This window comes from Narcine bancroftii, chromosome 2, assembly GCF_036971445.1.
Source record: "Narcine bancroftii isolate sNarBan1 chromosome 2, sNarBan1.hap1, whole genome shotgun sequence".
Lineage (NCBI taxonomy): Eukaryota > Metazoa > Chordata > Chondrichthyes > Torpediniformes > Narcinidae > Narcine > Narcine bancroftii.
The window spans coordinates 232,939,075-232,965,276 of NC_091470.1; the positions used below are offsets into that span (position 1 = coordinate 232,939,075).

At 45.9% G+C, this 26,202-nt stretch overlaps 1 long non-coding RNA gene across 1 annotated transcript; it reads left to right on the forward strand.

The window, feature by feature from the left end:
• Positions 1 to 343: 343 nt before the first annotated feature.
• On the forward strand, positions 344 to 2,426 carry LOC138755140 (uncharacterized). The gene is made up of 2 exons (XR_011352045.1): positions 344 to 498; positions 1,865 to 2,426. It is a non-coding gene; the product is annotated as an uncharacterized lncRNA (long non-coding RNA).
• The last annotated feature ends 23,776 nt before the right edge of the window (positions 2,427 to 26,202 follow it).

Sequence of the window (26,202 nt, forward strand, 5' to 3'; positions counted from 1 at the left end):
AGCCCCCAACCTGGGTTCCTCCAGCAGATCGTGTTTAGATTAAAGCCACGTAATCTGTTTTAGGTATTCTACAAACTGGCCTCTGTTTATAAGCAAGGGGTCAACAGAAATGCAGCTGGTTTTACCACAATAAATGAAGTCTAAAATGTTTATCCTGACATTAATAACACTTAAATATATTACTGCCAATGCTGGGCTGAGACAAAAGAACCACAAGCTGCTCTCAATGGCCCGGAACAATCTGTGCATTGATAAGACAGAGCATTTCTCCTTGAACGCAGCAGAACAATGTGTTCACCCGCTGCTTTCTGGGAAATTATTCCCAAATATCCGGGTCGCACCCCTAGACATATTGCGGACTGCTTGCAGTCTAAACTGAACTGCAGGCAGTCCACAACAATGAGCTAACGAATACAATGTTAACGGGCGATGTGCTTAGACTAAACATGCGGCGATATCCATACACAGGTCGTTCTGTGTGAACAGTCTCTCCGGAAGGTAAGTGTGAAAAATTATGGCAGAAAAATAATGTTATTTATATGTAAAAAAGATACAAGATAGAGGATGGCAGGGTTAGCAGAACGGTTAGCTCAATGTGTTAAACAGCACCAGGATCTGGAGTTTGAATTCCGCGCTGTCTGTAAGGTATTGGTATGTTCTCCCCGTGTCTGCATGGGATTTTCCCCTGGGCTCATTTCCTCCCACCGTTCGAAACATACAGAGGGATGTTGGTTAATTGGGTGTAATTGGGCAGCACGGACTCGCGGGCTGAAAGGCCCTGTCACCGCCGTGTATGGTCTACATTTAAATTTTAAATCCGCCAGCAATCCTCTGTCTGCTAAAGATTCTTTGTTCTCATATGGTGGTATGTTCACGTCAGCAGGGACCATCAGCACTTAAGATTTTGCAGAGGTGACGAAAAAGTCATTATCTGATAATTGGCTGAGAGAAGATGAGTCTGCAGTCTGCCACCTCACAGGATGAACTGGAGGACAAGGAGCTGATTGCATTGCGCACTGATAATTGCCTGATTTAATCAGCTTGAAGAACACAGTTGCTAAGTAATTTAGGCAAAGACATAACTGCAGAGGATTTTTGTTTCTTTTCTGTTTTTGCTGCTTTGTTAGAGTTTTGAAAATGCTGTTGAAATCAGTATCACTGGTTGGGTAGGGTGGCGTTTGTGCATGCAATTTATAGTAAAGCTCCTGATATCTGGAATTCAAGCGTCCGGCAAAAAAAAACCGATGAAAATAAATTTAAAAATAAATAAGAATAAGATAATAGGTAATTGTAAATGTTCTCTGAAGAAACAACGTAAACCTGCGGTGAAGATAGGAGCCAATATTCAGCCAGCGGGGGGCCTTGGTCGGTGCTTTGCTCGTAGCAGCTGTTTGAATAAAGTTGTGTGAAGCAGCAATGGCGTCACCCAGGATGAAGAGCTGGTTGATGCTGCTCGCCGTCGAGGCGACTCTCTTAAAGTGTCTCCTTATCCCTGTCACAGTCAGAGGCTTTATCTGTAAACTTGGGGGAGAGGGGAAGGGAGGTTAATTATCTCTAATGTTGTTTGACTTTCACGTGGCTCCATGGAGGGGGACGAACCTGAAGATGCAGTGACAGTTAAATGTATTCAAAGAATGTAACTGAAAATAAAGTAAAATGCTTTAAGGTTTATAGATTCATGCAAGTAAAGTTTGTTCAGTGTAAGTACAGTTTAGTATTTTTGTCAAACTGTTTATTCTTAATGCAGGTTATTAGGCTTTGTAAGATTAAGTTTCAAGCAACCGGAAAATACATTTATCCGGAATTTACCAATCTCCACAGGTGCCGGATACCAGGGATTTTACTGTATTGTGATATTTTACAGTATTGCTGACCCAATTCCCAAAAGGACTGGGGAAGGCAAACCTCCAGGATTTCCCTCTGAGAGCCCCAGGAGAGACATCACTTGCCATCAAGTTTGGGGTAAGGCAGAACAGAGACGTTATCAGGCAATGGAGGCACTCAGGTCAAGGCCTCCATATTATGGATGAGTGCGACACACGATCACACTCCTCATCTTTTCCCTAAATGGCCGATCCCTTAAGGCGCCTAATTCTACACATCTCAACTGGGAAAAACATTATCCCTCCCGCCAACTCTGTCAAGCTCTAAAATGGCTCCAAACTGATCTTCCATGATTGATGTACAAATGCGTGCTGGAGAAACCTAGCAGGTTCTTCATAGAGCAAAGATAAAATTTCCGGCTTGGCTTTTGTTTACTCAATGATTGATGATCGATCCATGAATTATTTTGATATATATTTATTTTTCAGATTGCTATGTCTGTATGTAGAGTGCACTGGGTGTCTGTGTGTGTGCACTATGGTCTGGAGATACACTGTTTCATCAAGTTGAATCACATGACAATAAACATGAATTTGAACTTGGCCTTTCTGGACATAATTTTAAAAAAACATTATTGTACCAAACCTTTCACAAGGCACCCAAAAATATTCTACAGCTTCTTCAACTGCAGTAAAAGTAATGCTGGAGAAACTCAGCAGGTCAAAGTGTGTCCTAGATATAGCAACAATAAAGATATATAACTGACATTTCGGGCTTTTGGGTTTTACTTCTTCCAGTCAGTGTTAAACCACTGTAGTCAGCGCCTTGTCTTCCTCAGGAGTTTGCAAAGATTCAACATGCCATTGGAAAATTGGCACATTTCTACAACAGAAATGTGGTGGTAAATGTGCTGACCGGCTGCATCATGGTCTGGTGTGGGGGCCTTTGAGTGTAAAGCCCTGCAAAAGGTACTGGGCACAGCCCAGGACATCACAGAACTATCGAGCTCATTTACAGGGAATGCTGCCGTAGGAGGACAGCAGCAATCATCAAGGATCCACACGACCCAGGACACGCTCTGTTCTTGCTGCTGCAATCAGGAAAGAGGTATAGGTGCTACCAGGTTCGGGAACAGCTGCTTCCCCTCTACCATCAGACTCCTCAACGACAAACTCAGTCAAAGATATTTAAAGTCTCTTATCTCGCTCATTATGTATTACTGAATATTTATTTTTCTGCTTTTGTACAGTCAAGTTTGTTTACATTTCTCTTTTTTGTATTAATTTATTTCTTCTTAAATACAGTTTACAGTTACCGATATTTACAAATTCTGCCTAGTCCGCAGGAAAAAGAAAAACAAGGACTGGTTCGACGAAAACAACCAGGAAATCCAGGAGCTGCTGGCAAAGAAGCGAGCTGCCCACCAGGCTCACCTTGCAAAGCTGTCCTGGCTAGAGAAGAAACGAGTCTTCTGTCGCGCATGCAGTCATCTTCAGTGCAAACTCCGGGAGATCCAAAATGAGTGGTGGACTAGCCTCGCCAAACGAACCCAGCTCAGTGCGGACATTGGCGATTTCAGGGGTTTTTACGAGGCTCTAAAGGCTGTGTACGGCCCCTCACCCCAAGTCCAAAGCCCGCTGCGCAGCTCAGACAGCAAAGTCCTCCTCAGCGACAAGATCTCCATCCTCAACTGATGGTCAGAACACTTCCAATCTCTTTTCAGTGCCAACCGCTCAGTCCAAGTATCCGCCCTGCTCCAGCTCCCTCAACAGCCCTTAAGGCTAGAGCTGGATAAGGTCCTCACCCGGGAAGAAACATATAAGGCAATTGAACAACTGAAAAGTGGCAAAGCAGCAGGTATGGACGGAATACCCCCAGAGGTCTGGAAGGCTGGCGGCAAAATTCTGCATGCCAAACTGCATGAGTTTTTCAAGCTCTGCTGGGACAAAGGAAAGCTGCGTCAGGACCTTCGTGATGCCATCATCATCACCCTGTACAAAAACAAAGGCGAGTAATCAGACTGCTCAAACTACAGGGGAATCACGTTGCTCTCCATTGCAAGCAAAATATTCGCTAGGATTCTCCTAAATAGAATAATACCTAGTGTCGCCGAGAATGTTCTCCCAGAATCACAGTGCGGCTTTTGCGCAAACAGAGGAACTACTGACATGGTCTTTGCCCTCAGACAGCTCCAAGAAAAGTGCAGAGAACAAAACAAAGGACTCTACATCACCTTTGTTGACCTCACCAAAGCCTTCGACACCGTGAGTAGGAAAGGGCTTTGGCAAATACTAGAGCGCCTCGGATGCCCCCCAAAGTTCCTCAACATGGTTATCCAACTGCACGAAAACCAACAAGGTCGGGTCAGATACAGCAATGAGCTCTCTGAACCCTTCTCCATTAACAATGGCGTGAAGCAAGGCTGCGTTCTCGCACCAACCCTCTTTTCAATCTTCATCAGCATGATGCTGAAACAAGCCATGAAAGACCTCAACAATGAAGACGCTGTTTACATCCGGTACCGCACGGATGGCAGTCTCTTCAATCTGAGGCGTCTGCAAGCTCACACCAAGACACAAGAGCTTGTCTGTGAACTACTCTTTGCAGACGATTCCGCTTTAGTTGCCCATTCAGAGCCAGCTCTTCAGCGCTTGATGTCCTGTTTTGCGGAAACTGCCAAATGTTTGGCCTGGAAGTCAGCCTGAAGAAAACAGGTCCTCCATCAGCCAGCTCCCCACCATGACTACCAGCCCCCCCCACATCTCCATCGGGCACACAAATCTCAAAACGGTCAACCAGTTTACCTATCTTGGCTGCACCATTTCATCGGATGCAAGGATCGACAATGAGATAGACAACAGACTCGCCAAGGCAAATAACGCCGCTGGAAAAACAACCAACTGAAAAACCTCACAAAGATTAGCGTATACAGAGCCGCTGTCATACCCACGCTCCTTTTCGGCTCTGAATCATGGGTCCTCTACCGGCATCACCTACGACTCCTAGAACGCTTCCACCAGCGTTGTCTCCATTCCATCCTCAACATTCATTGGAGCGACTTCATCTCCAACATCGAAGTACTCGAGATGGCAGAGGCCGACAGCATCGAATCCACGCTGCTGAAGATCAAACTGCGCTGGGTAGGTTACATCTCCTGAATGGAGGACCATCGCCTTCCCAAGATCGTGTTATATGGCGAGCTCTCCACTGGCCACCGAGACAGAGGTGCACCAAAGAAGAGGTACAAGGACTGCCTAAAGAAATCTCTTGGTGCCTGCCACATTGACCACCGCCAGTGGGCTGATATCGCCTCAAACCGTGCATCTTGGCGCCTCACAGTTCAGCGGGCAGCATCCTCCTTTGAAGAAGACCACAGAGCCCACCTCACTGACAAAAGACAAAGGAGGAAAAACCCAACCCCCAACCCCAACCAACCAATTTTCCCTTGCAACCGCTGCAACCGTGCCTGCCTGTCCCGCATCGGAATTGTCAGCCACAAACGAGCCTGCAGCTGACGTGGACATTACTCCTCCATAAATCTTCGTCCGCGAAGCCAAGCCAAAGAAAGAAAGAATGAAAGAAGATATGTACTTAAAATAAATCTGAACTTTGAACACCCAACGGTGCGTAACAAACTTCCTAAAGTAAAAGATAACCAATTTCATTTTGTAGGTCCCTTCTTGGGGGCTAGTGCTGATGGGTTCTGATGGCTTTTGGAAATCTGCCCCAATGGTCAAAGTAGTGTGAGGGAGGGAAGGCATCTGGACATGGGAACTTGAACTTGGGCAGCCATATTGAAAGAGGTGGTGCAATCCTCTCTCTGAGTAGATTCAAATTTGTGCCGTGCCCGCAGGAAAAAGGAATCTCAGGGTTGTATGTGATGTCATGTATGTATCCTGACAATAAATCTGATCTGAAATCTGATTCAGCTGCCTATAATTCACTTTGCAGGAATCCATGCAGGAAGACATGGATCCATTCCAATTTGCCTGTCCTGGCAATAGGTCTACGGTGGATGTCATCTCACAGGCCCTACATAAAGCCCCAGAACACTTGGACAGTAAAGATGCTCTTTATCAACTACAGTTTGGCATTTAACAACATCATCCCCTCAAAACTGATCAGCAAACTCCAAAACCTGGGACTCAACACCCCACTGTCTAATAAGATCATAGATTCCCTCCCCTCCAGACCACAATCAGTGAAGATTGGTAAGAACAGCTCCTCCACAATCTCCATCAGTACCATAGCACCACAGGCCTGTGTTCTTAGCCCCCTGCTCAACTTACTTTACATCTACAACTGTGTAGCTCAGTACGACAACATTATATAAAGGAAGGGGGTGAGTCAGCATGCAGGAGGGAGATTGAAAACTTGGCTGGATGGTGTACCAACAACAACTTTGCTCTCCATGTCACCAAAACTAAGGAGCTGCTTGTTGACTTCAGAAAAGGAAAGCCAGAGGTATTATATTCAATCCAGTGATCATTGGGGAATCAGAGGTGGAGAGGGTGAACAAATTTAGGTTCCTGGGAGTCACTATCTTGGAGGATCTTTCCTGGACCCAATATACAAATGGCATCGTGAGGAAAGGACATCAGTGCTTCTACCTCCTCAGGAGTTTGCGGAGGTTTGTTATGACACCAGAAAACCTGGCAAATTTCTACAGAGGTGTGGTGGAAAGTGGGCTGACTGGCTGCATCATGGTCTGGTATGGGGACACCAATACCCCTGAGCATAAAGCCCTACAAAAGGTATTGGACACAGCCCAGGTCATTACATGCAAAACCCTCCCCACTATTGGGAACATCTACAGGGAACGCTGTAGTCGGAGAGCAGCAGCAATCATCAAAGACCCACATCACCAAGCACATGCTCTTTTCTCGCTGCTGCCATCAGGAAAGAGGTCTAGGTGCCCCAAGACTCGCACCACCAGGTTCAGGAACAGCTGCTACCCCTCTTCCATTAGACTCCTCAACCACAAACTCAATCAGAGACTCCTTTAAGGACTCTGACTTGGCACTTCATTTGATTTTCTTTCCTGTCCCTGTACTGCACAGTCATTTTGTTTACATTCATTATCTGTTTACAGTTCTTTGTTTACATTTCTACTGTGCACAGTTTATTGTTTGCGCTACCAATTAGAGGTAATTCTGCCGCGCCTGCAGGAAAAAGGAATCTCAGGGTTGTATGTGATGTCATGTATGTACTCTGATAATAAATTTGAAATCTAAAAGCTAACATTCAGCAGTTAAATTTAAATTTTAAATTAAACATACAGCATGGTAAAATTTTACCATACAGCATGGTAAAAAGGACCTTCTGGCCCCCCAGTCCATGCCGCCCACTTACATCCAATTAACAGACACTCCTGGTACATTTCGAATGGTAGGAGGATGTACAAACTTCTTACAGATAGCGCAGGATTCAAACAATAGTCCCGATCGCTGGTGCTGTAACGGCAACACTAACTGCTACGCCAATCACGCTGCCCAACTGTGTGTGATTGCAAGTGCTATTTGGAGCGACCTTACTCTTCCTAATCATTCTCAATGGAATGCGAACAACTGGGTTCCATCCCAGACTTCTGCGATGTGTGGCGAAGGCCAATGAGGGACCTGGATATTTTGGCATGGGGCGGGGTGGAAGGAGGTGTGTGGCAGGCAGGCAGGTGCTGATGTGACGAGGTGGTCTACCCCTACATACGGCTCTCCCCTCCAACCTGAAGCCTTCTTCCCCACTTCAAGTGTTCATAGGCTGGGGTCTCCCAACCCGCAGACTACCTGCTGTACATCTCCCTCTGATCATTTCTCTTTTCTTTCCCAAGCGTCAGTTGAATTCTTCAAGGAATCTTTGAGAATATTCTCCAATCCGTGAAAGTGAAGATGGTGTCTTTTAAAAAAGCACCATAGCCTTTTATTGCTTTGTTTGTTTATTTTCTAAAAGAAAGAATTTCTTTGAACTCTATTCAAAAAAGAAGAGTAGCTTTGACTTCGTTGATGGCCAGATGAGCAATTTGGATCAGATGGAGAGACAGCAGAGTACCAGGTCATATGCAATTGTTGCAGGATGTTAAGTCTTGCTTGAGTTTGCAGAAAATTAGATCTAATGTTGAAGAGATCAGGGTTGAATTTGACAAGATATGGGGCTCATTCATGGACAATAATCATAATTTGATGATTTCGGCAGGGGTGCTCTGGGGGTTTTCTATCTGATTTCCAAGAGCCGAGACTTGATTCTTCACAATTTATTTGCTGGTGGTCTTGTTTAGTGGGAGGGGTTAGATTAGAATGGGGATTTTTTTTGTTCTTATTTTTATTTTTTTCCTATACCAAGAAGAGATTGGTCTATTTAAATAATCATAATGTATATTTCAGTATTAAAACATGAGGTAAATTCTCATAAGGATTTTTCACTTTATATAATACAATGTATTATGGATACGTGATTCATATTCTGTATTGCATGATATAAAAGCTACATAATTAATATCTGAACCAGTGGTTCTCAACCTTTTTCTTTCCACTCACATGCCACTTTAAGTAATCCCTAAGCCATCAGTGCTCTGTGATTAGTAAGGGATTGCTTAAGGTAGTGTATGGGTGGGAAGGAAAAGCTGGGAATCACTGGCTTAGACCCAATTGTTACTGAAATATTTTGGTTGAGAAAAATTGCCATTGGCCCATTTCCTTTGGAGTTATGAAACCATGCACATAACAAGTCAGTTAGGAACGAGTAAAACAGTGGGTTTCGGACTTTATCTTTAGACTCACACACCACCTTCAGCAATCCCTTACTAATCGCAGAGCACTGGTGGCATAGGGATTACTGAAAGTGGTATGTGAGTGGAAAGAAAAATGTTGAGAACCACTGGCTTTGCAGAAGATATTGAAGAGTGGTAGTAGATGGAGGACTGTGACAAAGGGTGAAGCCAGCAGGGTCCATTGTTATTTATCATCAATAATCAATGATCTAGATCAGTGGTTTTCAAACATTTTCTTTCCACTGACATGCCACCTTAAGTAATCCCTGTGCCATCGGTGCTCTGTGATGAGCAAGGAATTGCTTAAGGTGGTATGTGGGTGGGAAGGAAAGGGGGAGAATCACTGCTTTAGTCATACCTAATTGACTTGTTATGTGTACAGTTTTATAACTCCAAAGTTATGACAATTTTTCTCAAGCAAAATATTTCAGTAATGATTGGGTCTAAAACAGTGATTCTCAACTTTCCCTTCCCACTCACGTCCCACCTTAAGCAATCCCTTACTAATCACGGAGTACCGATGGCACAGGGTGGTATGTGAATGGAAAGAAAAAGGTTGAGAACCACTGACTAAACAATATATACATGTAATATGTCTTTCTATCAAATTAATAGAAGTATTTTAAAAAGAAAATAAGAAAGCAGCATCTATCCTCAAGGACTCCCATCTCCCACCTTCTTCACTCTGCTACCACCAGGGAAAAGGTACAGGAGCCTAAAGGCAAGTACTCAGCGGCACAAGGACACCTTTTTTCCCACTGCCATCAGATTCCTGAATGATCAATGAATTGAAGACACTGTCTCACTTACCGTGCTCTTTTTTTTAAAGTAATGTTGTAAGATGATTATAACGTGAATCTTTGCTCTATGATACTGCTGCAAAGCAACGAATTTCACGACTTGTTAGTGAAAATAAATCCTGACTCTGATTCAATCTTTTGCTCTGACCACCCACGAGACCATTCCCAGGGTTCAAGATTGAGTGCCGGCTTTGCAGGGAGAAGAAAAGGGCTGGAACCTGTTGCAAAACTCCAACCGCCAAAGGGACTCGATGGGTCCAGGCAAGGGGATGACCATGCAAATCCCCACACAATGTGCTGGCCTCAGTGGAGGCTGGGCATTCATTATTTATGAGGCTTTTTATTCTCTTCTGTGTTCATTATACTTGTTAGCTGCAGTAACGAAAGTGCCACTGGTGCAGACCTAGTAGAGCGGGGCCCGACTGCACACTCATCATGATGACAGCCCTGTACAGGTTTAAAGTGCCTGTAGAATTGGACCGGCGGTGTTTTTTAAACATTGGAGAACCCGAGGAGGTCCGTGGCCAAGATGGCGGCACCCAAGTTTGTCAAGTTTTGTTTGCCATAAGGCAAATAAAGAGTCACCATGAGTATCACTCAATGCCAGGAGAAAGAAAGCAAAAGAGAGTCCTTTCAGAAACATTGAGTGTGAATTCGCTTCCAGCACTCCCGCAGAATCTGCAGCCGCACAGGCTTCTGTTCAACCCATTGGCAACCTGAGCTGCAGGTCAAAACCTCTGAGACAATCGGGAAGCCTTCAGGACCCAATGCCTTTCAGAACCCTTTCTTTCCCTCAGCACCCTCTCGAGTTCTGTTTACGGCACCTGATTCCCATGAGCCAGTCACCAGCGGCCCGCAGCCCGTGCAAGTTCTTTGATCATTAGTCACCCAGCAGTGTGCAGCCTGTGTGGGTCCATCAGCTGCTGAGCCCCTCGCTGGTTGGCTGCTGTGGTCACTGCCGCGTAGGGCTGTCTCCCATGCTTGGCAGCCCAGACCACGAGGATTGCATGCTCTGGGGGACCAGCAGACTGACTGATGCAGGGCACCAGAGAAGGAAAACCCCAGCCTCCAGACAAGAAGGAAAAGACCTTACAAGCCAAGAAACTGCAGTAGAAGATCACCAAGAGGCTTGGCAGTCAAAGGACCCACATCAGGCTGCAGGAAACTGGGGCGTAGGAACCAGGAATCAGGATCAGAATTTGTGAGGGCACCGATGGTGAACAGTGCTACCAAGAAGGACTTCAGGCAGTAACAGCTTCACTTGGGGACCAGGGACGGGGAGGTTGACGTGGATGCCTTAAGCTCAGTTCACAGCTGGATCAGGCCGTAGAGCTGCAGAGGTTATGGGGGGTGCAGGAGGTGGTGGGATCCAATGAGTCTGAAGGGACTCTCTTTTGCTTCTCTTTTGGTGGTCAGATTAGTGGCTCCTGATTGTGTGCCTTAAAGGTCAAATGGAAACAAATTTTGTTCACTTAAATACATGACAATGAGGGAACCTTAAACTTTGAACCTTGACCTTTGAACCTTGAATTGTTATTAGTGTGTTTTATGTATCTCAGAAGTGGCAGCAAAGACTTCAATTGCATCTGAATTGAATAAACCCTTCATTCATTCAAATAGGATCACAGTGTTGCTCTGGGAGAGGACATGATTGTTTATCCTGTCTATGAATTTATTGAATGTACTGGATATAAAGGCCATTAAACCAGAAGATTTGTGCCTTGTTTGCTTCGATTTTCAAGAATTCCTCTCTCTGATGGGTCCAAAGCTATGCTGGGCATCTGATTGTAAAGCTCATCATCCATATCTTTATTTTTGCAGTGAGGCCTCTTAAGGTATGGGAAGTCATTCACGTTTTTTAGTGTCTTGTTGTAGACATCTATTTTTCGGGAGGGGGGAGTGGGTTTAATGTTCTGTAGCAGTGTTAGGTTAGTTGAAGATCTTGCTGTCCCTAAGCGTGGTGCTGGAACATGGGATGAAGCACACCCAGGTCTGGGAGTTCCATCATGAACGAGGCTGGTAATGCGGGCAAGTGTGTGGCTGGAATTGGTTTCAAATGGTGGGAGAAACTAGATCCCTGGAGACAAGCCACGCGCACATAGGAAGAACACATACAAACTCCTTACAGATAGCGCGGGGTTTGTATGTATATGCGGGGATCGCTGGTGGTGTAACAGTGTTACTCTAACTGCTACGCCAACTGTGCCCCCGGAATGGGGCACAGAATGGGGGGAGGTCAGTATTGGGGGATGGAGTGGGCAATATTCAGGAGATTCAGTGACCTCAGGGAGAGTAGATGAGGGTGGAGAGGATGAAGCAGTGAGTATGGATAAGGGCATCTGGACTTGAGTTTAGTGCAATTTCATTTATTGGAATGAAACAGCTTTCTTCAATCCACAGTGCTAAACCGTGCAAACACTCATACAGTCAATAAAATACCTTAATGAGGGGCTCAAGCCTGAAACGTTGGTTATGTATCTTTATCTTTATAAAGGACCTGCTGAGTTTCTCCAGCATTGCGATTTTTCTTCCACCACGGTGTCTGCAGACTTTCGTGTTTCACTTCCACACATAAAGACAGTACATATATTTAAAATAAATATTATTAATGAATAATGGAGTTTTGGAGAGCTGTTTCGCAATTCATCAGTCTCTGCTCACAGCAGGACGCTGTTTTGGCTCTAAAATTTCTGTATCTTTCCCGATGAGAGTAGTTGGTGCACACGTGTTTGTGTAAGTGTGTGTCTGCAGGCCTGGCCTTAGGAGCTGCAGGGCCCAATTGGAAACATTTTACTGGTTATGTTAGAATAGCTATGGATAAAATATGTCTTTAAAAGAGATAGATTGCAGGGGTTTAGTTTAGGTTACACAAACAGAGTAACACTTCAGAAAAGACATCTTATTTAAAATGCAAGAATTTTGCTGAAGCAAGGCACATTGTGTGACCAATGACTTTGAAGAGACAATGGAACTGATTACAAAAGGAGGTGCAAATGGAACATTATGTTGATCATGTCCAGGCTCAAAAACTGATAAGATCTTTCTAAAATTGGGTTTGGAGCCTTGGGGGAGATGTTTTTTTTGTTTTTACAAACAAACAGGTGATTTCTGTTTTGGAGAGAGCGAGAGAGAGATGGCAGCACAGAAACAAGCCCCTTTTACCCTTCTAGTCTGTCCTCAACCTTTTTTTTACTAGTTTCACTGCTCTGCACCTAGTCCATAGCCCTCCATGCCTCTCCCATCCATGTACCTATCCAAATGCTTGACTAATTTGAAGTTACCTACTTTTTATACTTCAGTACCATTGATGTGGCCATGAGAGTGGACCTTTCCCTGTCACCTGAACTCAGAGCTCATCTCCTTCATCTTACTGTTCGAGAGAGAGGTTGTTATCTTGCCAGAGCAGCTCACATACATGCTTCGCCCAACATATGTTAGTAATGTCTATCCAGCAAATCTGCTTTCCATGGTGCCCCTGTTGACATCATTGATATATGTAGGGGATATGCTGGAGCTTCATGACCTTCCAAGAAAGCAGAGTTATTGGTGTGCTTTCTCAACTGGTGCTTTAATGTGGTTGGCCCAGGGCAGGTCAGAGTGTTGGTTGATGAATTCATTGGCGATTATAATATGCCCCTGTTTATTACAGGTGCCTAAACTTTTATCCGGAATTCTGAAAACTGGCAACCTCCAAAAACCGCACTTTCTTTGGTAGATGACATCTGCTCATCAAAGATGGACTTTGGCACCAAACATGACCTTGCTCAACACCTGTGTATCCTGTCGCGTTCCGCTACTTTATAATTGCCTCCAGATCACTAATATTGACACCCATCCAGCGTCGTGACACTTTCAGTCAGCCCGGCGGCAACTCAATGGCCATAATCCCCCACCCACTCAGCTGAAACCGTTGCACCAGCACCAACGCAGGGTAACTGAGAAGGGGGAAGTTCTCCTGGCGTTGGTACAGTGGGGGGAGGTGGGAGAGAGGGAGATGGCAGTGCGACTTGGGCGGGCGGGCAGGCAGGGGAGGGAGGGAGGGAGGGGGAGAGACAGCAGTGCGACTAGGGAGGGGGGAGAGACAGCAATGTGACTAGGGTGGGAGGGGGAAGGGGGAAGGAGGAAGGGGATGGGAGGGGGAGGAGTTGGGGAGGGAGAGGGGAGGGGAAAACGGGGAGAGACGGCAGCGCGACTCGGAGGGGGGCGGGGAGGGGGAGAGGTGGAGAGGGGGAAGTAGGAAGGGGAGGGGGAGGGGCGAAGGCAGCAGCGTGACTCAGGCAGGCTTAAAGGGACGGAAAACAAAATGATTCCAAATTCCGGACAACGGCAGGTGTCCAGCCCCGACAATCCCGGATAAAAGGTTAGGTACCTGTACATGAATAGCACAATTTTGAATAGGGGAAGTTTTAAAACAAAATTTAAATTTCGACAAGCAGCACAGTAACAAGCCTTTCTGGCTCACGAGCCTGTGCTGCCCTACTACACCAATGAACCTCCAACCCTCAGTACGTTTCGAACGGTGGGAGGAAACTGGAGCATACGGAGGAACCCCATACAAATACGGAGCGAATGGTGGATTCCAACCTGGGTCGCTGGTGCTGTAGTAGCATCATGCTACCTACTAAACTAACCATGCTGCCTAACAAGGAACAGAGAGCAGAAGAGGGAAGTTAATGCATTGGAATTTGTGGAACCAGCACAGAATAGTGGGCAGAATGGCCTCCTTCCGAGTTTTGTCACTCTTAAGCTCTTTGACTCTCCGGCATTTTAGCAACCAGTTAGGGTTTGTGTAAAATACTTTAAGTGAAGACACAATGTTGTGTTTAAGTGTGCTTTCTGTGTAATATGTGTGGTGTCTTTCAAGTTCGCCTCTTTTCAATATGGAATTGACATTTCAAAGGCACAAATCCAACCTGCTTTGTGCCATACAAAGTGTGAAACACTTCACAATGGCAATTACTTATTTCACTGCTGACAGATCCTTTTCAACAAATATACTCAATGCTGAGTATCTCAAAAACTTTCTGTTTTTCTAACACTCCACATTTTTGAAATACCTATGAGCAAAACTAATTTTGGATGAGGAGAGGCTCGTCTTTCATTAAGTGAGGCAGAGTATATTTTCAGTTGAAGCTCAAGCCTGAATGTTGGTCATATATCTTTACCTCACGGATGCTGCGTGACCGGCTGAGTTGCTCCAGCCCTCCAGTGTATTTTCCTATCTTTTGAAATGCACAAATTTTCATTCAAACTCTAAAGAAAATGCTGGGAAATGTCAATAGGTCAGGCAGCATCCATGGAAAGGCCTCCTGAAATGGCAGCTCTACTGGTGGCACTGACCCACAGAGAACAGGGAAAGGAGGCACAGCACTCCCCCCACAGGGTTCTACCACTGAATCAAACTACTGATGGCTTTATGCAGCCTGTTAAAGGAGCCGATGGTGTTTTATTTTAAAATCCTCTGCCGTGGGGTCTGGGCCCAAGATGGCGGTGCCTGTGTTCGGCAGCAACTTCAAGGACTTACACACTCTGGGGAAATGGAGGACTGGCACAGGGTGCCGGTAAATTGGGAGACCCCCCCCTCCCCCATTTGAGAAGGAGAAGCAGAGATGATGACCCTACAGGATGTCGACCACAGACCAGTGACTGCTCTGCGGTTGAAGAACCACGCAGGCGGCTCGATGCGAGGAATTGGGGCTCAAGACTGGCTGAATGGGTATCACGTGTCAGAGCCAGGATGCAAGAGGGTGCCCAGGGCGGGAAAGGCCCCCAAGGGGCCTCGGGTGCTGTAGGCATCCTGATCATGTCGGAGGTTTGGATCTGGAACTGGGGTTGGACTGAAGTCTGTGAGGCTGCGGAAGGGCTGGAGGCGAATCCACGGACACTTAGTGACTCAGAAGGAACTCTCTTTTGCTTCTCTTTCTCTTACTGTAAGGGGTACCAGGGTATTTCTGCTGATAGCGAATCTTTGTCCACATCAAAACTAAATGCATGATATTTCATCTGTTTTATTACGTGACAATTAAAAGAACCTTGAGGGAAGTGTTCCAGGTCTGGGCCTCATCATTGAGGTTTTCCAGCACTCCCTTCTCTTTCCATGAATGGTCAACGGACATAGTAAACTCTCAGGTCGAAGGGCCTATATCTGAACAAGTTGACTGTGACTGAATGTGAAGGTTTATAAAATCATGAACAGCAGAGAGAAGGTAAGTAGTCAGAGTCTTTTCCCCAGTAGCAGAATCTAAAACAAAATCTATGGTTAGAGGGGAAGGATTTAAAAAAGACATGAGGGGAAACCTTGTCATAAAGAGGGTGGTGGGTATCTGGAACAAGCGGCCAGATAGGTGGTGGAGTCAGGTAACATTTACAAAACATTTAGACTGTTACATGTTGAGGTCATGTTTGGAGAGGTACAGGCCAAAGGCAAACAAATGAATTAGTGTAGTGGGTTCGAATCCGGCACTGTCTGTAAGGAGTTTGTACATTCTTCCCGTGCCTGCATGGGATTCCTCCGGGTACTCCAGTTTCCTCCCATCCTTGAAAATGTACCGGGGGGTGTAGGTTGATCGGGTGTAATTGGATGGCATGGACTCGTGGGCAGAAAGGGCCTGTTTCTGTGCTGTTGAAGTTAAAATTACATTAAAAATAGGAGTAATTTAGTCAACATCTACAAGTTGGGCTGAAGGGCCTGTTTCCATGCTGTAAAACTATGACTAAGAATAATTTATCCATGATTAGGGCTGAAGCCTATGTACAGTGCGAGACCGACTGAGTTCCTTCAGCATTTCTGTAATTTGACTCACTGGTCCTGAGAGTGCATATACAGCAGACCAAAAAATGTAACACTAGCGTTAGAAACATTTTAAATTAGTTGTACTGATTTTATTTTAAATTATAACATTAAATTGATGTTATCCAACAAAGCATGGCTGATGATCGAATAAAATGTGTAAAGCTTGTGTGGCATCTTAGAGACTGCTGTTGTAGGGATGAATCACAGTTAGTCATAGAGTTCAAAAAATTCTTGCAGTCACCATGGGCAGCTTACAGTTTTATTGTGACTTACTAGCCAAGTTACAAGTTTTTTATAACAGACAAAAGATTCAGTGTTGAATGACCAATATAATTCAAAGCAGCAGCAGTGAAATGTTTTTAGTTCCTTACAATCATGTCGAGAAAGCTCTCACTAGGCCCTTTCAAATTGCCGTGTAAAATGGGGTTAACCCGGCAATTTGCCTGGTTAGTGCCCCAGTGGCGCAACAGTTAGAAAGGGTCCAACCGGGCCAACCCTATCAGAATCCAACCAGGACCCTGACCTATCTCAGAGGTCATCAGGGAACCTAGTGAAACTTACCTAGGTCGCGTCCACGGGCGATTTGAAAACGAAAATGGCCGACCCGCTTATCCTGGTGACATGCGTGCATGCCAGCATCCCAACATCCGGCGGTACCTCTGGTGAGTACATGACGCGCCATTGCAGGGGTGGGATCCCCCTTATATCACCGGGTTGGTGATTTAATGGGTAGATCCCCCTGCAATGTAAAAGATGCTTCTAACCCCTTTGCTCCAATAATCACACCCAGGTCCCAGGAGGGCAACCCAGGTGCTGGAGTTTAAAAGAGGCTATTGATTTCTCAGAAGTGCTTTACCTAGGATATGACAAGCAGTAAGAGGTCTGGAGGACATTGATTTTTTTTCACCCAGAGTGTAGTAGCAATTTGGGATTCATTCCCTCAGGAGCAGATATAGGCAGAAATTCTGCCCACATTTCAGGCCTGGAGCACTGGGCTAAGTGTTGGGAAGTGGGATCAGCATAGATTGCTACTTGATGGCTGGTTTTGTCATAGTGGGTCACAGAGCTGGTTTCTGTGCTGTGTGATCTGTGACTCATTGTGCCAGAAGCAGAGTGAGAAAGCCTGGCCTGTATCGGCTCCCAGGTATCCTACACCTTCTCCAGCCCATGGGATTCATGTTCTATATACATGATGAAGAGTTATTTTTGGTCAGAAACTTTGGAGAAGAGATGGAAACATTGGAGAAGAGGAGTAAAATCTCTTGAAATGGTGTGACAGTAACAACCCGAGTCTCAATGTGGACCAAGACAAAGGAGATGATTATGGATTTCAGGAGGACCAGGAGCGACCACCCTCCACTACACTTCAACAACTCTGTAGTGGAGAGCACCAAGTTCCTTGGAGTTCACTTTACAAGTGACCCATCATGGACATTCAACAAGTCCTCACTTGTTAGGAAGGTGGAACTGGGACTGCACTTCCTGAGAGACTGAAGCGAGCAAGGCTATTGGCCACCATCATGTCAACCTTCTACAGGAGCTCAACTGAGAGCATCTGGCCGGCCGCATCACAGTGTGGTACGGTTGCTGCAGAGAAATGGATCAAAGGTCAATCTACAGAACCATGAGAATGGCAGAGAGGATCACCGGAGTCTCCCTTCACCTACGCACCTTCTCCCCCAACCTCATCGACATGATCTACCAAGATCATTGCCTGAAGAGGGCGTGTAAAACCCTCAAGGACCCCTCCCACCACGCACATGGCATCTTTCAGCTGCTCCCATTGGGGAAGAGATACAGGAGTATCACCACCAGGCTGAGGAACCATTTCTTCCCACGGGCAGTGAGAATGCTGAACGACCAAAGGAACTGCTCACACTGACCCTCCAAAACAATATTTATTTATCTATCTGCCCATTTATTTATTTATTTGTATGTATGAATACTAGTCCACATTATGTACTGCCTGCATGTGTGTGTGATGTCTGGTTGTGTGTCTGTGTGTTTTGTTCCGAGGACTGGAGACCGCTGTTTCATCAGTTTGTATTTGTACAATCAGATGACCATAAATAAACTTGACTTGACCTGACAATGCACCACAATTCTTACTGACTGCAGCTGAATAGAACTTTAAAAGACTACAAAAATATCTAAAAATGACAAGAATTGTAGAGTTTTTTTCATTAAAAAGAGACTGTAAATATATAAATGGATAGTGATGGTTTTCCTTGTTCTAAAAAAGGTTGACTTTGTGGTGTTGGAGCAGTTGCTGATTCGTGCAACAAGAGGAGGTTCAAGAGCCTAATTGCCATTGGAAAGAAACTGCTCTAGAGGTGCTGGTCTTCAGGCTTCCATACCTTCTGCCCCAAGGTAGCAGCGAGAAGAGGTTGTGACCAGGGTGATGGGGGCCCCTTAAAGATGCAGGGCTGCCTTCTGGAGCCAGTGCCTCACATTGAAGCATCCAATGGACGTGAAGTCGGACCCCGTGTTATTTGATGAATTTATGAGTGTTTTTAATTCAAAATTTTTTTGGTCGTCCCATTCACAAGATGATGGAATCTGGAGCAAAACACAGTCTGCTGGAGGAATTCAGTAAGATTGTGCAGCATCAGAGGGAGAAAAAGAAAGGTCAATGTATCAGATCAGACGGTGGGCTGCATGATCAGCGCAGCGGCTAGTGCAATGCTGTTACAACGCCAGCGATTGGAACCAGGGTTGTAGGTCAATCGGGCCACATGGGCTCATAGGCCAAAAGGGCCTGTTAGTGTGCTGTATGTCTAAAGTAAAGTTAAAATCCCTTTATTAGGACTGGTTAAAAACAGATAATACTGGTTCTACTCAACAGTTGAGCAGCTTTGGAGGAAAGAGAAATGCTTTAAGTTGTGAAGAAGGGTCCTTCATACCTGAACTGTTAACTGTTTCCACAGGTGCTCCCTGTTTCTATTTCCATTCCATTTAATTTGGAGATACATATTAGTTCACTGACAATGCCTCTTTGTTACATATGTTTTAGACTTGCCTAATTTGTGTGTCTTGAGGTTCTAGCTCGGGAAATGACACATACACACCAGGAGTGCAGGTGGACCTTAATTTAATGAACTGGCTGCTCTCTTTTATATAGTCAGGCTGACCCTGGCTGCCTCGTCACCGACGGGCGTGGCTAGTGTTCCTTCGGATTGGTGTCCTCACGACTTGCTGTCGGTGATTAGCTGGATTGGCCCATTTTGCTGCAGCGTCATCGACGGGTGTGGTTTGTGCCGCCCTGGGCGCCGATTGGCCCTGCCGCGATCTGATGCTGGCAATTAGCTGGTTGAGCCCGTTTTGCAGTGGCCTATGGGAACGCGACACTGGCGCCTCGTGTTGCCCGCTCGATTGCCGTGTTCAAACTGCGTCTTCTATGTCGGCCTGCGCCAACAGCCGTGGGTTGCTACAGGATTTACATTGTTAGAACTTTTTAAACCCTATTTAGGATTGGTTTAGATCCATGTCTGGTAACTGCGCTATTTGATTTTTCTAAAGATATAAATATTATTTTATCTTCTAACCAAAGACAGATTATAGCATTCTGCACTCTATTAGCTAGAAGAGCAATTCTGTTAAAATGGGAAGGTGAGTTCCCACCTACACATCATCACTAACTATTAGATATTATGTCATTTTTTAAATCTGGAGAAAATTAGGCGTAATGAAACAAAAATCAAGATTTCTTTTGATCAGACTCGAGGCCCAATTATAGCTCACTTCCATAATTTGACTCACAAGGTGCGATGATGACTGTCTCTGAACGTGTTTGTTTGGATCACCTGCCGCTTGTTCAGATTTAACACGACTGACAATAGGAATTTTAACCTAGATCGCTGAGGGTTTGATTTTTTTATTTTTCTGTTCATTTTTTCTTACCTTCTACAATATTGTATTTATTGGATTTAGAATTAAGTCATATTCTTACTGTACCATATGTTACTATTTGTAAATCTGCAAAGATTTCATTGCAATTGATTTACTCCTTTTTTTTGTTTGTTTTTCTGATAAAACTCAATAAAAATAATTTTTAAAAGGAATTTGGAGATACAGGACGGTAACAGCCCCTTCGAGCCCGTGAGTGCACGCTGCCCGATGACCAAATTTCCTCATAACCTCGTAGAATGTGGGAGGAAACCAGAGCCCCCAGAGGAAACCCACTGCGAGCACGGGGAGAACGTACAAACTCCTGGGGTAGTTTATGCTTCGGATAATAAAGGGAGGTTTTGGGGAGCCAAGAGGCTTCTGGACATTCTGCCTAAAGGTGATTTTGAGAAGAGAGCTTGACCAAAGTAATGGGGATCCTTCATGATGTATTATTATCCCTCCTGCTTGTGGCATCAAAATAATTGCAGTCTCAAACCAGTGAGCAAGTTTATTGTTGGGGGGAGAAAGGGTTTTAATAGAGGGTCATTGACTTGAAATTTAGCTCTATTTCTCTCTCCAGAGATGGTGAGTACCATATAGAGTTGGCGTAGCAGTTAGCCCAACGTCTTTACAGCGCCAGCAATCAGGACTAGGGTTCGAATCCCACACTGTCTGTAAGGAGTTTGCACGTTCTCCCCGTGTCTGCATGGGTTTTCCCTGGGGGCTCCGGTTTCATCCCACCATTCAAAATGTACTGGGGTTTGTAGGTCAGTTGGGGGTAATTGGGTGTGGGCATGGATTTGTAGGCCGAAGTGGCCTGTTGCCGAGTTTTATATCTAAAATTCTTAAAAATTTAAATTTAAATATACAAGTGTTTTTTTATAGTAGAGTTTTGGAAACCAACTTTTTGGGCCAAATTTGAGGGGGGGGGGAGGGTCACATTTATATGGACACCTGAGTCGTTCGAGGCATTGGGAGCTCAGATGGCTGGAACCAGGTGGTGAGTCTGCTTTCGGGGGGCCAGGAGCTCAGATGGATGGCCGGCGCCTCTGGAGATTGGATGGGTGAGGCAAGGATCTGTGGTCACGGCATTGTGAGCTCAGATGGGTGGGCGGCTGGGTCTAAAAATAGTGGGGGGGTTGACTTTGGGTAAGTGACATGATCCAGAGTATCAAATCCTAAGAAACATCTTGGGAAACATGTACCTGTATGGAAAATTTGTTTGAATGTTCTGGAAAACTGGAAGTCTGTATAAATATGCAACCAGTGAGCCACGAGGCGGACTCTCTTGGGGTGTGGCTGGCAGCTCGTGGCAATGCATCTTGCTGTTACAGAGTTCTCACGCATTACAAAGTGAATTTAAAACTTTTGCAGCTGCATTCGTGTTTACTTATCAAGGAACCTCAGGTTCACTTTTACAGACTTGGATTGTTTACAAATGCTGGAGTTTTTTTAAACATATAAGACCTTCACACATTGGATATAGAGAGGATGCTTCCCCTTGTGGGATCATCTAGAAATCGCAGTCACCGTTTTAATGTAGGAAGTTGCCTATTCAGACATACAGACATACAGCACGGTACAGGCCCTTTCAGCCCACGATCCCCTGCCGCCCAATTATACCCAATTAGCCTACAACCCTCTGTACATTACGAATAGTGGGAGGAAGCCAGATGCCCCAGGGAAAACCCACGGAGACTCTGGGAGAATGTACAAACTCCTTACAGACAGTGCAAGATTTGTACCCTGGTCCCGATCGTTGGCACTGTAAAGGCATTGCGCTAACCACTACACTAACCGTGCTGCCCCTAAACATTCACGACAGAGTTTGGGTAGATTGCTTTGTTGCTCAGATTTAAGGGAGATGGAAACAGAAAAGGAAGCTTGAGTTTTTGTGGCCTGAATATGGCCGTCCACGTCGTGGACTTTCATTCAGCAAATGGCCCTCCATTTATTTCATTTTTAGACTGGTGAACCTTTATACAGTCCCTGCTTTATTTACATTTACTTCTGAACAGACACAGTGATCAATTTGTATTGGTTCTCTTACATTCCTTCATTGTGTTAATCGTGTCAGAGGTTCGGATCTGGAGCTCAGGCCGCCGATGGTTTGTACTGGACGCTATGCGGCTGTAGAGGCTGCGGGAGCGCTGGAGGCGAATCCACGGACATTCGGTGTCTCTGACGGGACTCTCCTTTCCTCCTCTCTCTCTGACCGTAAGAAGCTCTTCAGGCAATTTCTGCCGATGGCAAATCTGCCTGCCTTACAGCAGACGAAAGCAATTTCATGTTTTTTTTACATGACAATAAATCGAATCTTGAATCTTATTATGTTTTCTTTCGGGTCTCATTATCTGCTGTTTATCAGAAAGAAAGAAAGATGGGGTTTGCACAGGCCCATTCTGGGACATCTCCGAGCCTGCCAGTCACATACCTTTGAAGAATTGTAACTGGTGAAATGTCAGAAATTCTTTAATCATTTCATTTCCTGAGATGGAGTATTTACAACAACTAGCAATAATTTGCACCAGTTTAAGCAAGGGTTAGCATTGACAATAACTCACAGGTTGGCTCACTGCTTTACCTGAAGTCAGATTTTCTTAATCCTTTTCAAAAGCAAGGCAGAACATCACTTTAATGATGTGCTGTATTTTCAAGGAAGGGAAGCAGACCCTTTCCACCAAAGCTTCCTGAGCTGGTGAGTTTTCATTTAATTTCAATTTTAATTTAATTTAGAAATACAGCGTCATAACAGCCACAAGCCTATGCCGCCCAATGACCTCCAATTGACCTACAACCCCCAGAATGTTTTGAACAGTGGGAGGGAACCTGAGCCCCCAGGGAAAACCCACACAGACATGAGGAGAACGTACAAAGTCCTTACAGATAGTGTGGGATTCGAACCCCAGCTGGTGCTGTAACAACTACTACGCTTAACTGTGTTGCTATTTCTCAACATTTTCTGTTTCTCTTTTAATCTTCTGACATAACAGGTCTCTGTTTTGTAACCATGGAATAATGATACTGACTGGAACAGGCAGGAAATGGCAAGGGGCTCGGGGAAAAATCAGAAGGGTGCTTCTTTGGCTGTCTGCTCTCGGGTCTGGCCATTCTTGGGTTCAGCCAGAGGGCCATCAATCTGAGTCGACCGCTTGCCTCTCTTCCAAGGACACACCCACATCCCGAGTATTCCCGGAGATGCACACAGGCTTGCTGGAGCCTTCGTTGGACTGGTGAGTAATCCAGAATCTGGAGTGCATCCTGGACAGCAAGGATTGGACGTTGAGCCAAAAACATGAAATGTTGGAAAAATTCAACAGGTCAAGCAGCAAAATGATCAGTGACCCTTTGTAAAAAGGAGAGAGATGCCGAGTCATTTTTATTGGAAGAGAAGGTCAGCGAGGGAATATCTGCGATTTGAGGTCAAAATGGCTTCTAATGGCATTCTTATTTTTCATATGTTCAGGATTATACTTCAATTTAACTGTTTTAAATATTGTAAATATGTGGATGAAGGCACTTTTAGAAAAAAAGGAATCTAAAAATACTGTAAGGAAGGACATAAAAGTCTGCAGACACTGTGATTGAAGTAAACACAATGTTGGAGAAACTCAGCAGGTCAAACAGTGTCCTTTATGTAGCAAAGATGAGATGCAGAACCAACGTTTCAGGTCTGAGCCGTATTTTGATGAAGGGTTCAATCCTAAAACGTTGGTTATTTATCTTTGTCTTTGCTATTCAAACTGCACTGGTTGACCTGATGAAATTTTCCAGCATGTTTTTTTTACTTGAGGGGAATCAACAATGATTCAAACGATGGCCCAATGGGCCAAGTAGCTTCATTCTATTTCCATATCATATGGATAAGTTTAGGGAGGGAATGGAGGCAGTATCCAGGGGACCTTCCCCTATGATTTGCACTTGCACCCACACTTCCTTCCTCAGCACTATTTGGGGCCCCAAACAAGTCTTCAAGGTGAATCAATGCTTCACTTGCGAACCTGCAGGAGTCATCTACTCTATCTGGTGGTCCTGCGTGGCCTTCTCTACATCAGAGAGACTGTACGCAGACTGGGAGATCATTTCGCTGAAAACCTTAGGCCCATCCACATCGGTGACAGGGAGCTCCCAGTGGCCAATCATTTCAGTTCTGCGTCACACTCCCATACTCACATGTCTGTTCATGGCCTTGTGTACTGTCAAACCAAGACCACCTGTAAATTGAAGGTACTGTAGAGCTCGTCGAAAGAACCAAAGACTTGTTGATCCAAACCAAGGCTTTTATTAGCAAAAGACCGGAGCTCTTCACAGGTGGCCGACCAGTCCGGAATGATCCGACCTGGCTAGGGACACAACCCTTTAAGGCCCAAACAATAGGTGTGGCTTAGCTCTCAGCCAATCGCTGTAAGCACAGTCTAGATACAGTAACTATATACACTATGTACATTGGTGATAGATCTGTACTATCACATTCACCCCTTCTTGGAGAATTGACCCGGGAAAAAAAAAAACAAAAACGAGGGAGAGAATGAAAAGGAAGGGGTAGGTCAAGGACTGTAGCGGTCAGGGGGTCTGACCATCCGGCGTGACCGCCGTGGTGCCGGGATTGGGGTCGCTGGAGTGGTGTCACCAGCGGGCTCATCGGGTGCGACTGCTCCGTCGCTCAATTCCCCAGTCGTTTTGTCGGCAGGGTGGCCCGAGTCATTGGGGTGCTGTTGGTCCTCCTGTTGCGGCACGGGGCCTGGAGCATAAGGAGTTGGGGGGTTTGCTGGTTCTACCGCGTCCTGAGCTAGGTCCCGCACCGAAACAGTGTCCTCCCGCCCGTCTGGGAACTCCACGTATGCGTAATGTGGGTTCGCGTGGAGTAGAGTCACTCGGTCGACCAAGGGGTCATTCTTTGAGTGCCGGACGTGGCGTCGCAAAAGGACGGGGCCAGGGACGGTGAGCCATGCCGGTACAGTGGTTCCCGATTCGGATTTCCTCGGGAAAAGGAACATCCTTTCGTGGGGGGTGGCATTTGTTGCAGTACATAGGAGGGAGCGGATGGAGTGTAAGGCACTAGTGAGAACCTCCTGCCAGTGAGAGGTGGGGAGACCTTTAGACCGGAGAGCCAGTGTAACCGCTCTCCATATGGTGGCATTCTCCCTCTCGACCTGGCCATTACCGCGTGGGTTATAGCTCGTGGTCCTGCTTGAAGCAATGCCACACTCCAGAAGGTACTGTTGCAGCTCTGCACTCATGAATGAGGACCCCCTATCACTGTGGATGGAATTGGGGTACCCGAAGATGGTGAAAATACTGTGAAGGGCCTGTATCACTGAGGTGGCAGTGGTGTCTGGGCAGGCCACAGCGAATGGGAAGCGGGAGTATTCGTCGATGGCCGTAAGGATGTAGGTATTACGGTTGGTCGACGGTAGGGGTCCCTTAAAGTCTACACTAAGACGCTCGAAGGGGCGGGTGGCTTTGATGACGTGGGAGTTATCCGGACGGAAGAAGTGGGGCTTGCATTCGGCGCACACCGAACAGGCTCGGGTCATGGAGCGGATCTCCTCAATTGTGTAGGGTAAGTTGCGCGCCTTGACAAAGTGAGCAAACCTAGTGACCCCTGGATGACAGAGCGCCTCATGGAGTTTCCGTAGTCTGTCCATCTGTATGCTGGCGCACGTCCCCCTGGAGAGCGCGTCAGGCGGGTCGTTGAGCTTACCAGGCCGGTACAGGATGTCATAGTTAAAGGTGGAGAGTTCGATTCTCCATCTGGCGATTTTGTCGTTTTTTATCTTACCACGCTGGGTGTTGCTGAACATGAAGGAGACCGCGCGTTGATCAGTCAACAGTGTAAAGCGCCTCCCAGCGAGGTAATGTCTCCAACGACGTACCGCTTCAACTATGGCCTGGGCCTCCTTCTCGATCGAGGAGTGTCTACTCTCCGGACCCTGGAGGGTTCTGGAGAAGAAGGCTACAGGCCGACCGGCCTGGTTCAAGGTGGCTGCCAGGGCGAAGTCGGATGCATCGCTCTCGACTTGAAACGGGACAGACTCATCGATCGCGTGCAGCGTCGCAGCAGCGATGTCAGATTTGATTCGATCGAAAGCCGCTGTGGCTTCGGTCGAGAGGGGAAAAGAGGTGGTCTTGAT